Source organism: Dermochelys coriacea, chromosome 2, assembly GCF_009764565.3.
Source record: "Dermochelys coriacea isolate rDerCor1 chromosome 2, rDerCor1.pri.v4, whole genome shotgun sequence".
NCBI lineage: Eukaryota > Metazoa > Chordata > Testudines > Dermochelyidae > Dermochelys > Dermochelys coriacea.
Genome location: NC_050069.1, coordinates 70,625,671 through 70,644,503, shown reverse-complemented (window position 1 = coordinate 70,644,503; position 18,833 = coordinate 70,625,671).

Sequence of the window (18,833 nt, the reverse complement as noted above, 5' to 3'; positions counted from 1 at the left end):
TTGGTCAGAATGCTGGCCAGCGAGGAAGAGAGAAGAACAACTATTTCATACTACTGAAATGAGATTGCTCAGGAGCATTCTGAGTCAGATGAGAGTTGATGGACTATGCAATGAGACAGTATGAGCCATGATGCAGGTAACACTCATCACAGAAAAGCTGAGGCAGTATCAACTGACCATGTGAGATGACAAGATGTGGGATATGTTGGCAAGAGAGTACAAGAGTTTTCGTGGGACAAGGACCACAAGAACAACCTAGAAAAAGGTGGTTTAAGATGTTGAATACATGAATAAAGTTGGTGTCAGCATGGAAGACAAACTTGACAAGAACAATTGAAGATGAAAAACAAGACTGTTGATCCCGATTGATGGGATAAGATGATGAAGTTATTATTGAGAATTTCAGATCAGATTCAGCTTTGAAGTATAGTTATTAATGGCTTCTGGATTCAGTAATACTGTACTTTAGTACTTGTCACTTCAGGGTGGCAAAGGACTTAAAAAACATTAATGAATTGTCATACAATAGCTATGTCAGAGAGGGAAACTGAAGCATTGAAAGGTTAAAGAACTTGTTCAATGTCACAGACAAAGTCTGTGACGAACTGAGAGGAGAACCCAGATAACTTGAGTAACTTAAAAAAAAAAATTAAGGCCATAAGCAGTATAAAATGTTGCAAAGCTAAGCTCAATGTCCTAAACTGCTTTAACTTTAGGGCACCATGAGAACAACAGAAAATTCTAATGCTCAGTACAAAAAATGCTAGTTTAAATGTTCATAAATTTAAAATTGTCAAATGCCCACAAACTTGGTTCATTGTTTAAGTCGCTATGAGTTCCACAAAACAGCCTCGTGTACAGTTTCTACTTTCAGTAGTTTTTGAATGATTTGAGCACACCATTTATTATTGGAACGTGTGAAAAGTGTGAAATGTTTTCACATACTGTATAGCTAATCATCAGGGTAAAGGTGCTTGAACTGAAAGTGTCAGCATTGTCTTAAGGCTTGTCTATACTGCAGGCTAAATCGATGCCACTGCGATCGCTGCAGCGTTGTTGATTTAGCGGCTCTGGTGAAGAGTGATGAGTTGATCGGAGAGCACTATGTCATTGACTTCAGTACACCACCTCCTCGAGAGGCAGAAGGTAAGTCAACTGGAGAGCATCTCCCGCCTACATAGCACGGTGTAGACCATTAGGCCAATGTAAGCTGTGTCGCTCCTGGGAGTGATTTTTTCACACCCCTGAAGCAACATAACTTACATCGACTTAAGAGGCAGTGTAGACCAGGCCTTAAATTTCAAATACCCCTCCTTTCAATATAAAATAATATGTTTGTTATCACAGCTGTATTGTAAAACATAGCATTTGTAATAGTATGTTGTCTGACATAGGGAAATGTCAAAGTAAGTTAAAAATATAATGTTATCAGAAACTAAGTTCTTACAGCTTTAAAAAACACAAGAAACCCAACTGATAGTTTTGAGAAGTAGGAGTGTAGCATCTTCTGTAACTCTTTAACAAACAACAATTAAATGAAAGTCAAATATATTTCCATGCCTTTGCTTATCAGAGTAAAAACTTGTTTCATAGAGTATTCCTTGCAGTTATCAAGGGAATATAGTTATTGTTCATGTAAAGGGTGGCAGCTCCATTTACCCATAGAGAATATATTTAGGAACCAGCAATCTTGGGCTCTTTCCAAGGCATTGTGGAATTACTTTACAGTGTCTGATTTACTTTAAAGCTTCTTGTTATGGCAGTTTAGAAACAAAATTTATTCTGCACACATCCTGTTTAAAACAAATTTTTCTCCTCTGTTAAACAAAGATAAAGAATATTAGAATATGTTTTTGCAGCTAAAGGTTGCATCTTGATTAGCTAAAAAGGTAAACCAATATTTGTGGATTCATGAACTGATCGTATGGCATGATGCAATTTTTTATTTCAAATATATAGGTTGTTATTTTTCACTTGCAAACTGGGCCTTAGGTTTAGTCATATTGTGCCATCATTATTTTGTTTTACCTTTTGAATTTTTTACCCAAGAATATTGGGGCGGGGGGGGGGGTGGTTGTAAGCTAGCACGAATTAGAGAAAATTTCCATGACTCTGTGCATTTTGTGTGTATTCAGAGAACATTCTTCTGTCAGGGAGTGAGATCCTGCTCACCTTGCTTATGTGAAACAACAGAAATCAACAAGAACTTTTCATAAGTAAGGCAAACATTTATTCATTTGTAATAACTATGAACAGGGTATATAATACTTATTGGATATGTAAGTGAAATGCTATTAAAACACCGGTTAATAACAATATTTTGTATTTATGTAGAAACTTTGTTTCAGAATGAACTGAAAGCACTTAGAGAGTTTATACATGGAACCACTTCACTCACTGCTAATTTGGAATATGGCATCAGTTCAATGCCAACAAACATTTTTGATGTGTGATGGGAAATTAAGAATGTCATCCAATTAAAGCTACAGAGGGATAAATAGATAGGTAAAATGTGATCACCTAATCAGGGATTTTAGGATACAAGAGCTATCACCTCTATCTTGATTGAAATCCACCACCTTATTTTCAGTGCAATTACTCTTGGAAGGGGGGATGGGAGAGGCACATGCAGAACTGCTACATAAGGAAGGAGGGGTGGTTCTGTGTTGAGGGGAGGAAGGAAGCTACTGTTTCTGTGCCTACTCAAACTCAGAATCTGGATCTCCCCCAGCCATCAAGGATGCAAAGGAGGAACACAATCATTCTAAGCCATAGACTGAAGTAGGATCCATAAAAGAGCCATTGCATAATTTCCTCAAGCCCTCTTAGTTTCTGCATGAAAGGGCAGTGAGTTTCACCCTTATGTGAAATGTACAATGGGATCTTTAATTATTTATAAATTTAAGTGCCCCTGAAATACCATGGTGGTATTATCATTTCTGATTTTAGTTAAGAAATGGCTACCTACTAATTCACCAGCAGATACAGTGTCCCTTACATGTACACAACTGGCGTGGAGGGTAGCTACCAGAAATTTCAGATGATAGGCTGGAATAGCAGTGCAGCGATATGGTGTATTTGTGTAGGAGAGTGTTCTGGAGCCTTTTACTTTGGAGGAGTTAGGAAAATGAATTGTGTCTTCCCAAATTCATCCTCACACTTCAAACATTGAAATTCACCCTAATTTCTGGGGCACCATCCATTCTGTCACTCCTTGAAAGGTTTTCTTTTGAAATTTCTGAGCCCTGGCAAGCAGAAAGAATAAGGTTTTCACAATATTGGAACAAGGTTTATATATATATTATAAATTGGAATCCATGTTACCACAACAATAAGATTACATTTTAAAATACAAAAGAGTCAGGGCATGCAAAAGTAAACTTGTCCAGCATGTACATACGGAATCAGATCCTCCCCTGGTGTTGCTCCATTGAAGTCAGATATTTGTTAGCTTAACTAGCTATTGACAATATTTTATATGTGCAGGATGAGCTAGTTAATGTTACTATGAGACGTTACTCTCAGATACAGGTGTGATGAGTGCCTATAAATACATTATCTAACTTTTTTATTCCCTGACTTATTTTTAAATGTTTAACTTTAGCTCTGTATTCATGTTGGTGTTTTTCTCCTTTACTCAGGTATTATTGTTGATTCGGCTTTTTATTTTTATTTTTTAGAAAATGGGGGAAAAGGAGAGAAAAAGAAACTGCCTGTGCAAGTTTACATTTGAGGCCCATGCCTACTGTGGGAGGGAAATTTACAACAGATCAGTGTGCAATATGTTTACAGTGTTAGAACTGATGGGAGCTCTAGTGTAAATGAGGCTTCAGCAGCCAGATCAGTTTTCACCATTGTTAGTGAAGAGCAAGCATAGTTGAAATGGAAGTATGGGAAAGAGGTAAAAAGGATAGTCTAGTGTGGATAGGGCATTGGAGTAGGACTTAGAAGATCTAGGCTGCATTCATAGCTCAGCCACAAACTTCCTGTATGCCCTTGGGCTAGTCACTTAATCTACTTGGTTCCCCGTCCCGCACAACACAACCCTAAATCAGGGGGGTGAGGATAAAGTATTTTAATGGTTGTGAGGCACTACAGTGATGAATGCCATAGTAGAATAGATCCAACCCTGGGAGCTTTCTCTACACTGCAGCTCTCACTGGCTCTACCACCAGTATAGCTGAAGTGAATTGTTTTTCATAAATGTTTCCAGTGTAAACAGTATGCTGACAAATTAAAATTGCTTGACATACCGTTTTAGGAAAGCATGAAAGAAATTAAAAGATAATTAAATTAAAAATCGTCACACCCACTCCAGAAAATAGAATCCATTTTAAAAGAAGACTTTAAAATGACAGGACAGATAGGGAACTCTCTACAAAAGGATTGGTTAAGCCTAAACAGTTTGATTTATAAAATTGAAAGTGGAATTTGAAAGGGATATACTGAGGCAAGATAACCCAAACTGTAATCAAGGCAGTTTGCACATGATTGAGCCTCAGGAGCTACTTGGTGGGAAAATCTAATCTGAGTCTGCAAAACTGAGGAAATTTTATGGTTTTGTTACCAGGAAAAATATGCAACTGAACTTTATCTGCAGCTCTCAAGAGCAGCACAAGAGCCAAAAGAGGCACCTCAGGATTTCCTCGTTTGAACACTTGATTTGAGACAGAAGATATTGTTTGCTTCACAAGAAGTTGACTCTGAGCTAAGATATGACCCTTGACCCTGCCCTGGTACAAAGCAAGTTTCTCCATTCAATCCTGACAGAACTGCAGAATGACAATATTTGGGCTGTGATGCAATCTTATTTAAAAGATAATCAGGTTGCAGGTGAGACCTTATTGGAGAAACTGCACACTACTGTAAGTGATGAAGCAGAGAAACAAAAGGTGACTCATTGATGAATGAAATCAGGGAACTAAAGGCCAGTATTAATGAGATCAAAGGCGTGAAAGCCAAAATTAACATATTAAAGCAAGATGTCCAGACATGTAACAAAAGCATTCTTAATGGTCTGAACAGACAGGCAACCCCAGAGAAAGGAATGTGCTAGCTGCAGGCCATCTGGAAGAAGCAATACTTGACCACCGTTTCAGATGTGCCAGGAAGTCATGCAGGAAAATCACAAGAGAACAGAGACAAAGCTGTGTCACTGCATCTGATTTACCAGAAGCAGCCTACATTTGCCATCTTATACCCAAGCAGCAAACCAGAGTAGCTAATTTATTTGGAAAGAGATATGGGATGTGGTATTTCCTCAACAAAACTCAAGCCCTGTAGGACACATGCACAAGTGTGCCTGGTCTTGAGTCAGTGGGGGTGGAAGATAATCTCTCAGGGACATGCCTTAGAAAGCTTGAAGAGCTACTGGAAAGAGAAGATGGGGTTGAAAGCTATCAATGGACCTCAAACCCCTTACAAAGGATGGATTGAAGTCCAGTTTCAATTAAGCAAATATGATGACATCTTAAATGTTTTGTTGCTGGTCACTCCACACAAATTAGAGAACTTGATCATTGGCTACAATTGAGGAGATAGTCAAAAACCACTGCTGTAATTCATCTGATTAGGCACCAGCACCTAGCCTCATTAGCAATATGAAATGTATATTTCCTCATTTTGGTATGGCAAAAGTGGAAGCACTTGTGAACTTCATCAAAACAGCAATTCAGACAATCTGTGCATTCTTAAAATGGAGAGAAGGGCTGTAATTATCCCCTAAGGAAAAACCACTAATTTAACCTATTGGGCTCATACAGGCCTAGATACTGAAAGTTTGACAGTAATGTTTGAACCAGATGATGCTGTTCACTGGCCTGAAGGTTTGGACATAAAATATCTCAAGAATAATCTTTCCAGATCCATATACCCGTCAATAACCCATCAAAACATACCATCATTTTGAAAGGACAAACTGTGCTAGGAAATTTACAGCAGATTAAATCTGAAATTCCTGGAAGTATTCGTCATATAAAATAGTTACAGGCTGCATCAGTGTCAAAAGACAAAGTTGGGAGTACCAAGGATCCAGGACTAAGCCAGCAAGAGGAGAACATCCTCTAAACCGAGGGGATGACCGAGATCTGTTTGAACCAGCAGTGAACATGAGCCATTTGTCAGAGATGCAAAAGAAAATGGCCCAGCACATGCCAAAAGAAGAGTCCAACATTTTCTCCAGAAATGATGGAGACATAGAGCAGATCTCTAGTCTGCAGATGTACACAACCAGCAACTAGAAGACTTACTTCTCAGCGCTCCAACCACTATATAAAGAAGTAAAGGAATGGCTTAAAAATCTCCTAAACAGGGTCCTGATCAAAGTCATGCTATTTGTCACTAGTGGTATATGTCTAGAAAGAGGATGGTAGACTAAGACTCTTTGTAGACAATCAGGAATTTAATAGAAAAACCATGCCAGACAGACTTCCATCCCTCAAATCCAAGATGTTCTAAATGGATGAGGAGGTAAATCTTGGTTCTCATTTTTAGAACAAGGGAAGGCCTAAGACCAAGGTTTCATGGCTGAACAATTACATCACAACCTTCATGGAATCTATATGAATGGGTTAGAATCCCATTTGGGTTAACAAATACACCTGTGGCCTTCCAGTGAAGTATAGAAAAGTGCCTTGCGGAACTTAGGGATGAGGTATGCATTCCATATCTGGATGATGTCTTTATGTACAGTGGCACCTTTGAAGAACATATGGAGAATATAAAAAGAATGTTGCAACAGTTACAGAAGCTTGATATTAAACTGAAAGCTTCTAAATGTGATCTCTTTAGAATGTGATCTCTTTCTCTGGGAACTAGTGTCTGCTGAAGGTTATAAAATGAATCCAGCTGACATGTTGGCTGTTCTTCTATTGTAGATGAACCATTAAACACCATAGGGGAACTCTGTAAGCTGTTATGCCTCCTATTTACTATTGAAGGTACATTCAAGACTTTTCTCCAATAGCAAAGCCACTGTAAGATTTGCCCGTTCCATTAGACTCAGAAAAAGATGAAAGTCAAAAGTCAAGAGAAACAATCTGGATGGATACCCTCCTAACTATCAATTACCTCAACTGAGCAACACCCAACAGTTTAAAACCAGCTGATTGCCTAGTACAGCCACCAATAATAGCCTATCCTGATTTTTGCTTTACCCTTTATCCTTCATATAGATGTTTCCGGTAAGGGCCTAAGCACAGTTTTATACCAATGTCGGGAAGGTAAATTAAGAGTTATAAATTATGGGTCAAGAACACCAAATACAGCTGAGATGAATGAACTCCTTCATTCAGAAAAGCTGGAGTTTCTAACGTTGAAATGGTCTGTAACTGAAAAATTCTGTAATTACCTCTATTACACACAATCCTTCATCGTACACAGTGATAATAACCCATTAACCTGTTTTCCTCTATGAAAATCACAGCACACTGGTGGGTTGCGGCTGACTTTAACTTCAAAGTTAAATATTGTTCAGGGAAATCTAATGTCAAGGCAGATAGTTTATTCACGATACCCCTCAATATAGAAAAATATTTGACAGAATGCACAGAAGAAATTCTCCAAGAAGACATTTTGGCAGCTCAGAAGGAAGATACAGTTATTGTTAAAATTCTTCTTTTTTTCAAGTCCTTGGGGTGCAAACCTAATAACCGAGAGAACACAGGAAGATGTGGTAAGATCTCTGCCTTGATATGTACATGTGGCTGCATATGGATAAAGGTGGAATACTTTATCAGAAATCAAGTTATGATATCAATTGGTATTACCTGAAAAATACAAAAGGCATGTATAACAAGACATGTATGAAGAGATGGGACATTTGGAGCAGTGTGAATAAACAGTCTTGTGAGAATTCAGTTTTATTGACTGCAGATTAAGAGAAATATCAAACATTATGTCACTAGGGTCTGTATATGAAAGAAACACAACCAACCTATCAGAGGTCCACTAATATAGTTATAACAGAGCCATCCAAGCTCATATCAATAGACTTCTTGCATCTAGAAAGAAGCCAAAGAGGAAATGAATACATCTTAGTCCTAGTGGATCACTTTGGTATGTTTGTCCAAGCCTACCCTACCCAACCACCAAGAAGTCAGGCAAGATTGTGGCAGACAATATCTTCAATGACTTTATTTTAAAAGTTGGTTTTCCCAAAAGGATTTGTCATGACCAAGGGGCAGAGTTTGAAAATAATTTATTCAGAAGTTTACAGCACTGTGGTAAAACTGAAACATCTCATAATCCTGTATCATCCACAGGGCAATGGACAAGTAGAAAGGCTGAACCACACTTTGCTGGCTATGTTCAGAACCTTGCCAGATGAAAAAAACCTGGTAGTACTCCCTTAATAAGGTCATGTAAGCCTATAACTGTATATGAAATGAAGCTACAGGATTCTCACCATATGGGACTGGTGAATGCACCATGGGGTTGTCCTCATGTTTGTCACATTCCATACTCAGTACCTATTTCTGTACCTCATCCTGCATTCTATCCAAGACTGTTGTAATATGAGTAAACAAAGTAATATTGGATGCTGCTTTAAATGAAGCTTTATATGGTTCTGGATTATGTTATGTAATTCTATTAATTTAGTAGATTTTTTTTTTCTAAATTGCTTGCCATATGCTCAGTGACTTGGAGCTACATGATTATATCATTGATGATCTAGGAACTGTTATTTTACAAGACATTAATATGTTTGGGAATTTAAGCTGTTCGGAACTGGCTTTTCAGTTGGATAGTGGATACGGGATCTACAATTGTCACAGAAACTTTCTGCTTAATGTGAAATAACTGAAGAGAGATGCAGAAGTTTCCATCATTGATACCACTACTTGTGAAAGAGGAGAGCCCTAAAGCCTCAATGAGAATAAGAGTTATGATATTGTGGAATTCACGGACTACTGATAATAAACCAAATGGATGGTCTATATGTTACATTTTGTTAACAGAAATATTGGGATGATATTACATTTACAAAATGGGGACGGGGGGAAGGAATATAGACTCATAAGGCAATGTTAGGATTAGATTTACCTGTGCTATGTTCTTTTAAGGATTGAAAGTCTGCTGAGGAAGTCAAAGGGGACACCTCAGATTGCAGCAGCAGAGCTGAACGTGCTCTGAAAGAACGGAGCAGCAATGAGACTTGTGTAAGCTATGTCTGTTTTTTTTAATATACTAATTTTAATAAAACCCTAATTTAAAAACAGTCTCTGGTCTGGGAATGTAACATTCACAACTCATTTGTTACAGAGTGGCAGCCGAGTTAGTTAGTATTCGCAAAAAGAAAAGGAGTACTTGTGGCACCTTAGAGACTAACAAATTTATTAGAGCATAAGCTTTCGTGAGCTACAGCTCACTTCATCGGATGCATTTCCGATGAAGTGAGCTGTAGCTCACGAAAGCTTATGCTCTAATAAATTTGTTAGTCTCTAAGGTGCCACAAGAACTCATTTGTTGTGTCTTTTATTCTTTACACAACAAATATAATATGAAGGAACCACACATGCACAGTGGGGGTCCACGTCATTGTGTTTACTAAACATACACAACATGCAAGGCTCTGATACACATACATATCGCTGTTCTGGTTGGGTTCTGGCAGCTTCTAAAACATAGATCATTACTCACAAACTATTTAAAGCGATGCTACAGATATCTATGGACAACATACTTCTCTCACTTAAATGTAAAGGACATAAAAAGTGACAAATACCTTATTATCAAAACTACAATCACTAAATATACAGTATGCTACAAATTAAGTCTCAGCAGTGGTTTACAACTTCTCTCTGAATAATGACTCATAGTCATCTCAATAGTACCTGGAACAGTGTCTCTACTTTCTGGTGTATCAGAAACAGCAATGTCTTCCTGCTCCTCTGTTTGGGTCACTTGTAGTAGAAAGAAGGACAGGAGGCTCATTGTTACTATCACAAGTTGCTGTCTATGGCTGGATTGTAGGGTTGGTTTTTTCAATAAGTGTCATACTGGTGTTGAAATCCTGCTGAACTTGTACTTAAAGGCTGATTTATGTGTCTTCTCCATAAGATGTTTGGTGCCACTTCTATCTGATAAGAGAGAGGTTCAGTCTGTGATGTAATCACTCTAGATTTCCACAAATTACCTTGGCAGTCTCTGACTGTAAGACTCTTTCACCCAGGTGAAAGCTGTGCGGCTAGGTGTGACTATTTGTGGCCAGTTGATCACAGTATTTCTTAAGAACATTCCTTTGTAGATCTGGGTTTAGAAAGTCCAGGCATCCCATAAACAATATTGGTGTAGTAGCATGGGCTGCATTTCTATAAATCAATAGAAAATTCTCAATTTTTTGTGTAATAAATTATCTAGCATGAGCCATAGCACAAATCATTTGTTTGAATGTATGGATAAATCTATCCACTAATCTGTTCCGGCAGGATGGTAGAAAGCTGATGTGATATATTGAGTATCATTTCTTTTGACAGACAATTGAAACTCTTTGGATGTGAATTGAGTTCTAATGTCACTTACAAACGCTTCAGGAGCTCCACTCCTTGAAAGCAATAGTCTTAACTAGATCTGGGTGAAGCTTTATCAGCAACTAGTAAATTTTCTGAATAATGGATTTTTGGGACTCTGGAACTATTTGTGAATTCAGTATTAGCCAATCCCTTCCCCCCTATTTTTTTTCAGAAATGTCAAAATGTGTTATTTTGACATTTTCAAAATGAACCATTCAGTCATTTCATTTTGAAGTGACATTTTTGAAACAAAATGTCAATTTGAATCCACAGTCAAAACATTTATTTTTATCTGAGGAACATTTTTTGGTTTTTCATTTTAGAGAGAAAAAGTAAAACGTTCAGATTCGGTTTGAAATAAGCAATTTTTTAATTTTATTTTTCTGTTTGGCCAGTGAACTGAAAAAACCAATTAGTCTCTCAGCTCTAGTCTTAACTCTTCCAACAGCTGTGCTGAACTAGACGAATGTATACAGAATACTTCAGGTAACTTAGAATGGGCATTTACTGCAATCAAAAACATATCTCCTGTAAATGGTCCAGTATTATCAGCCCCCTGACCTTGAATACAGGCTTCCTAGGTGCTTAGGAAACGGCCTTGGCTATCATGGCACACGAACACATTAGCTTATCTGGGAATCATAGACTTCAGTGGGCTAGCATCCAGGGCTCCACAACCCTCTTCCTCATTGGCCACATGGTCTTGGCCCTGACTGGCTGGTGACTATATATAAACTTCCTGCTTTAGCTCTGGCCTTGTATGAGGAACAAGTTATTGCCTGTTAGTTGCTACTTAGACCCATTTAACCTGACCTTGTTGCACCTTCACCTTGGATTGGTTCTCCTGTCAATGTGACCTCTTGTTTGAGTTCTGACCACTGTTTGAGTCTGACCTTTGACCTGCCTGACTCTTGGACATTACAAGTATAGTCTATGTGGATCACAGCCATGGTGTAGTTGGGCACTCCAAGGATGCAAAGGAGCCTGTTTAGGCAAGTGTTATGTTTGATGACAACCCTGATGTTTTGCCATTTCCTTTATTTGTGTATCAATCCCTGGTCACAATACAGGACTCCTGGCAAGAAATTTCATTTTTATAGTTTCCAAATGCCTTCATACAATTCTTGAATACTCATGAGCTGAGTTTTGTAGGAATAATCACTCTGGTTTCACACATTATTCAGCCTTATTTTACACTTAGCTGTCCATTTTGCTGAAAGAAAACTGGAAAGAGATGTTTGTGTGCATCTATCCATTCATTCTTTGTAATGTCATATACTTCAGCCAACACTGGATTGTTTGTAGCTTTATATCATACAATGACACTTGTCACTGGCAATGGTTCAATTTGTGCCATATAGAACATATTGACTGTCTCTGGTTCACTTCAGTATTCCTACCTGCGCTTTCCAATGGCAAGCATGACAAGCCATTTGTATTTGAATGCTGGTTGGTACTTTTGAACTCAGTATAATAACAAGAATGACTAATTGTGGTGTCAGCTCTACTGGTGCTCCCCTCTTTGGGTTAAAAATTGAAACTAGAAGTTGATGATCTGTATCCAGAGTGAATCATTGCTAACATAGATACTGGTGATATATATATTTTTTAATTAATCTGACCATACTTAGAACTTCTCTATCAATTTAAGTGTGGTTACATTTTGCTGAAGTAAAAGATCTAGAAGCAAAGGCAATAGGCCTTTCAGTAAGATCTTCCACCACATGTGAAGCTACTGCTTCTATTCCATATGTGGAAATGTCACAAGCAAACTTTATATGCAATGATGCATTGTGTTATGTAAGGACCTTTTCAGATGCTATAAGATTCTTGGCCTCCTCAAAAGCCTACTCTTGATATAGTGTGTGGACCAACACCATGTTTGTCCATTGCTTTTGTTTTGTTTTTGCTTTTGCTTTTTTTAGAGGATGTAACTCTGTTGCTATATTAGGCAAAAACATCTGGTAATAAATGACCAACCCTAGAAAAAGAAAATAATTGTATTATTTTGTGTTTAGGGCACTTTAAGGATCACTTAAATTTTGTCTTGTGATTCACACAAGTCATCTTTGTCAATGGTATGGCCACAATACATCGAGTCTTTGAAAAAATTCAAATATTTCCTTGCTGGCACTAAGCCCATACTCAGACAGCTTTGTAAGTACCTTATGGAGATTCCCAAGGTACTCTTAATGTCAGCTTCTGGGACCAGTATATTGTCCAAGTAACACCAAGTGCCAAGAATACCCTTTGATACCTGGTCCATCACTCTCTGCTGAACACTGAGTGCAGATGCTATTCCAAAAACTATCCTGTTTTATTGAAATAAGCCTTGATGTGTGTTAATCATAAGAACTTTTTGTCACTGTCTTCAATCTCCATTCACTGGTAGGCTTGGGCTAGGCTGATCTTGGAGAAATGCTTACCACTAGCTAATGAGACAAATGTATCTTCTAGTCTAGGTAAAAGATACTGATACTGGCCCACATAAAAAGTTGGATTAATGGAAATCATGAAATCACTGTAGATACAGACAGACACTCTCTCTTGCAGTAGTGGCATTATAGGGGTTTTCCAGTTAACCTTGGCTGATTGCAGAGTCCTCTGCTTTTGCCATATTATTTCCACTACTGTCCCTGGGCCCATCAGACCAGGCTAGACTAGCAATAGGTTAAAAAAACGTGCTTTTAAAATAGAGTTAAGCTCACTTTAAATAGTTAACATGATTTGAAATACTCCTTAAAACCTTTACCGCATCATTAGCTGGTCATGTTGTAGCCTACGCATGAATCTTGCTCCCATTCCAAGCTACACCAGGCATTTAGATGGTGCAAAGGGAGGGAATCTGTCTCAATGGGGCAACTGGAGAATCCTGTGGGACCAGACAGCCTAATGGGCTTCTCCCTTTGATTAGGAGTCAAGTTGGGGATGTTTTGGGACCAGGAAAGGCTGTGGCCAGAGTTCGCTGTACTCGGCATTCCTCAACCAGCATAATAACAGATCCAAAGGGAGCAGAATTTAGAGCAGTCCTGCGGCTGTTCTGAGTTACATCTGGGCCTGAACCACATTGCATAGGCTACTTCTACTCCTCAGCTGTGACAAGCAGAGCTCTCGTGTAGCTAAGACTTCGGCCCTGTATGTGAAATTAGTTGAGTGCATGTATCCTCTGGAAATAATCCAAGCGTCTTTTTGTGCCAAGTGATGAATAACAATAACAATACTGTGATGTCCCATATAAACATACCACATTGGTGTGACTCTTCATGTTTCCTAAATTAGAACTACTGTTATATCCAGGAATTCTCATTTTCTTTTGCAGAATCAGTAATCTTTGAGTTCTCATGATTCACTTTAAAGTAGAGGAAAGGAAACAGTTCAGAAATTTCTCTGCATTACCCTTGACAGCAGGAAGGCAAACAGTGTCAGTTTTAACTGCCGCTGTCAGAGGTTGGCAAATCCCATTTGTACAACATGTTCTCCCTCCCTCCCTGTCTCTCTCCCAATATACTACCACAAAATGACCCTGCATTTAAACATTGCATTCATAGCTCTCTACATGCAAAGCACTGAAAAAGGTTAACAGAAGGTCAAAGAATTAACACAAAAAATAACAATAATCAACAGTAAAGACAAAATCCTCTTCTAAGTGAGAAGAAAATATTCATTTTTTAAAAGCACAACAGGGGAGGCATCAAATCATTAGCAGTAGCAGCATTCAGAAGAGGCAAAGAGAGAGGTATTGATATGAGTCTTAAAATGACAAACAGAAAAATGAAGAGAAAGGAGAAGAGAGTGCCAGACATTTGGGTCTAGAAGAAACAAAGGACATTATATAGACATGAATCATGGGGAGAAGTACAACAAAGGGAACAAGCAGGAAAGAAGATGAACAAAGGAAGCAAACAGGCAGAAGGCATAGAGTCTGACTGGAGGTGAAGGGAAGCAGGTAGGGACAAACCAGTTCAGGGGATTACATGTAAGAGAGAATTTTAAAGTAGTGTTGCAGATGGTTAAGTCAATGGAGTGAAAGGAAGAAAAGAGAGATCTGGAAATAGAGAGGCTAAACATAAATGTATGTGTAGTATGCGATTCACTGAAGTGGTTTAAGAGAAGAATTGTGGGAGATCATTGTAGATGGCATGGCAGAAATCGAGTCATGAGTTGACAAGTGTGTGGATCTTTTTCCATATCCAAAGCGAAAGCTTTAGAAAAATGATTATAGAAAATGTCAGTTCTTTGCTCATGATCATTATATCATGATGTAATGCAAATACAGATGCAACATCTTTACTGATAGTTCTAGGGCTAGGAGTCTCTGTGCTTAAAAACAAAGATTTGAGGAAAGGAAACAGAACGTTTCAAATCCATGCACTTTCTGCTTCCTGAAAGCACTCACGTTGAGAATGTTAAGAATTTTGTCGGTAAAAAATGTATCCTATAACGTATCCTATATAAATGTATCCTATAAAGGCTGGAAGCCTGGGACCAACCAACCCTGATTACTAAGGAGCCACACTTGTGTATGGATCAGGTGATTTCCCTATAAAGAGCAGCAGGAGGTTACGGTGACGGGGAAAATGCTCAAGGAGATAAGAGACTGTTAAGAGAGCAGGCTCCAGCAGACTATCGACAGGAAAGAACTGGGAGTGACACAACAAGAGGGTAAATGAATAGACTTTATTTTGGGACTTTGAGTTTTATTTTTGAGTTTATTTTTATCTGAATAAACCCAGATGCCAGGAAGGGGTATTGTGAATGGACAAACGGGGTGTGGAGTTAAAGAAGCCCCTTGAGGAAGAAACTGAGGCAGGCTGCCTGGGGTGACCCCAAGCCTGGAGGGAGTGCCTGGGATATGGCCACTCATCCATGTGTCCATTGTGACACATTTTTGACAGTCATACAGCAGCCATGGTATTAATAACTTTTGTTTTGTATCTTCTTATTTTAATTGTTAACAATATCTCACCAATAAACAATATGTTAAGGTATTAAAGGTTAAAGATAATCTAGGCATGGCCCAATATCTAAACAAATACTTTGCCTCAGTCTTTAATAAGGCTAAAGAGGATCTAAGGGATAATGGTAGCATGACAAATGGGAATGAGGATATGGAGGTAGATATTACCATATCTGAAGTAGAAGCGAAACTCAAACAGCTTAATGGGACTAAATCGGGGGGCCCAGATAATCTTCATCCAAGAATATTAAAGGAATTGGCATCTGAAATTGCAAGCCCATTAGCAAGAATTTTTAATGAATCTGTAAACTCAGGAGTTGTACTGAATGATTGGAGAATTGCTAATATAGTTCCTATTTTTAAGAAAGGAAAAAAAAGTGATCCGGATAACTACAGGCCAGTTAGTTTGACATCTGTAGTATGCAAGGTCCTGGAAAAAATTTTGAAGGAGAAATTAGTTAAGGACATTGAAGTCAATGGTAAATGGGACAAAATACAACATGGTTTTACAGAAGGTAGATCGTGCCAAACCAACCTGATCTCCTTCTTTGAGAAAATGACAGATTTTTTAGATAAAGGAAACGCAGTGGATCTAATTTACCTAGATTTCAGTAAGGAGTTTGATACCGTGCCACATGGGGAATTATTAGTTAAATTGGAAAAGATGGAGATCAATATGAACATCAAAAGGTGGATAAGGAATTGGTTAAAGGGGAGACTACAACGGGTCCTACTGAAAGGTGAACTGTCAGGCTGGAGGGACATTACCAGTGGAGTTCCTCAGGGATCAGTTTTGGGACCAATCTTATTTAATCTTTTTATTACTGACCTTGGCACAAAAAGTGGGAGTGTGCTAATAAAGTTTGCAGATGATACAAAGCTTGCAGGTATTGCCAATTCAGAGAAGGATCGGGATATTATACAGGAGGATCTGGATGACCTTGTCAATTGGAGTAATAGTAATAGGATGGAATTTAATAGTGAGAAGTGTAAGGTTATGCATTTAGGGATTAATAACAAGAATTTTAGTTATAAACTGGGGACGCATCAATTAGAAGTAACGGAAGAGGAGAGGGACCTTGGAGTATTGGTTGATCATAGGATGACTATGAGCTGCCAATGTGATATGGCTGTGAAAAAAGCTAATGCGGTTTTGGGATGCATCAGGAGAGGTATTTCCAGTAGGGATAAGGAGGTTTTAGTACTATTATACAAGGCACTGGTGAGACCTCACCTGGAATACTGTGTGCAGTTCTGGTCTCCCATGTTTAAAAAGGATGAATTCAAACTGGAGCAGGTACAGAGAAGGGCTACTAGGATGATCCGAGGAATGGAAAACTTGTCTTATGAAATGAGACTTAAAGAGCTTGGCTTGTTTAGCCTAACTAAAAGAAGGTTGAGGGGAGATATGATTGCTCTCTATAAATATATCAGAGGGATAAATACAGGAGAGGGAGAGGAATTATTTAAGCTCAGCACCAATGTGGACACAAGAATAAATGGGTATAAACTGGCCACCAGGAAGTTTAGACTTGAAATTAGACGAAGGTTTCTAACCATCAGAGGAGTGAAGTTTTGGAATAGCCTTCCAAGGGAAGCAGTGGGGGCAAAAGATCTATCTGGCTTTAAGATTCTACTCGATAAGTTTATGGAGGAGATGGTATGATGGGATAATGTGATTTTGGTAATTAATTGATCTTTAAATATTCAGGGTAAATAGGCCTAATCCCCTGAGATGGGATATTAGATGGATGGGATCTGAGTTACCCAGGAAAGAATTTTCTGTAGTATCTGGCTGGTGAATCTTGCCCATATGCTCAGGGTTTAGCTGAAAGCCATATTTGGGGTCGGGAAGGAATTTTCCTCCAGGGCAGATTAGAAGAGGCCCTGGAGGTTTTTCGCCTTCCTCTGTAGCATGGGGCACAGGTCACTTGAGGGAAGATTCTCTGTTCCTTGAAGTCTTTAAACCATGATTTGAGGACTTCAATAGCTCAGACATAGGTGAGGTTTTTCGTAGGAGTGGGTGGATGAGATTCTGTGGCCTGCATTGTGCAGGAGGTCGGACTAGATGATCAGAATGGTCCCTTCTGACCTTAGTATCTATGAATCTATGTAAACTCCATAAGACTGGTCAAAATTTTCAATAATAATAGCTTACTGTTAGGTCCTTAAGTCTATATTTATATTTCTCTAAGTGAGATAATTTTCAAAAGTGCCAAGAGCTATAGGAATTGCTGACTATTCAGCACTTTTTAAAAGTCAGGACAATTAATTGGGTCTAAAATATGGACCTAAGTCCCCAGGTCTAAGATCTCTTTGAAAATCTTGACCAGAGTGCTTATTAGTTTGTTAGCAAAACTCATACTATTGCTGCACTTACAATCATAGAAGTGTAGGGATATACAATCATGGAAGGAACTCTGAGAGGTCATCTCATCCACCCCCCTTTGCTGAGGTATGACCAACACCTAGACTAGGTAGGTGTTTGTCTAACCTCTTCCTGAGAGGTGTTTGTCTAACCTTTTCTTAAAAACCTCCAATAACTGGGATTCCACAACCTCCCTTGGAAGCTTATTCCAGTGTTTAACTATCCTTACAGTTAGGTTAGATATTAGGAAAAAACTAAATCTCCCTTGATGCAGATTAAGCTGACAACTGCTTGTCCTACCTGCAGTGGAAGTGGAAAACAATTGATCACCATCCTTTTTATAATAGCCCTTACCATATTTGAAGGCTGTTTTTCAGAGCTGTCCCTCTTCTCAAGATTAAACATGCCCAGTTTTTTAATCTTTCCTACGAGGTCAGGTTTTCTAACCCTTCAATCATTTTTGATGCTCTCCTTTGGACTCTCTCCAGTTTGTCCACATCTTTCCTGGGTGTGGTGCCCAGAACTGGACTTGATACTTCAGTTGAGGCGTCACCAGTGCCATGTGTAGAGTGGGACAATTACCTCCCATGTCTTACATACGACACTCCTGTTAATACATTCCAGAGTGATATTAGCTTTTTTAACAACTGCATCACATTCCTGATTCATATTCAATTCTAATTCACTATACCCGCCAAATCCTTTTCAACAGTATTTCTGCCTACCCAGTTATTCCTCATTTTGTAGCTATGCATTTGATGTTTCCTTCCTAAGTGTAGGACTTTGCACTTGTCTTTACTGAAGTTCATTTTGTTGATTTCAGACCAATTCTCCAATTTTTCAAGGTAATTTTGAATTCTAATCCTATCCTCCAAAGTGCTTGCAACTGTAAATTTTACAAGCATACTCTCCATTCTGTAATCCAAGTCATTAATGAAAACAGTGAATAGTACCAGACCCAGGAAGACCCCTGTGAGGCCCCACTAGATATGCCCTG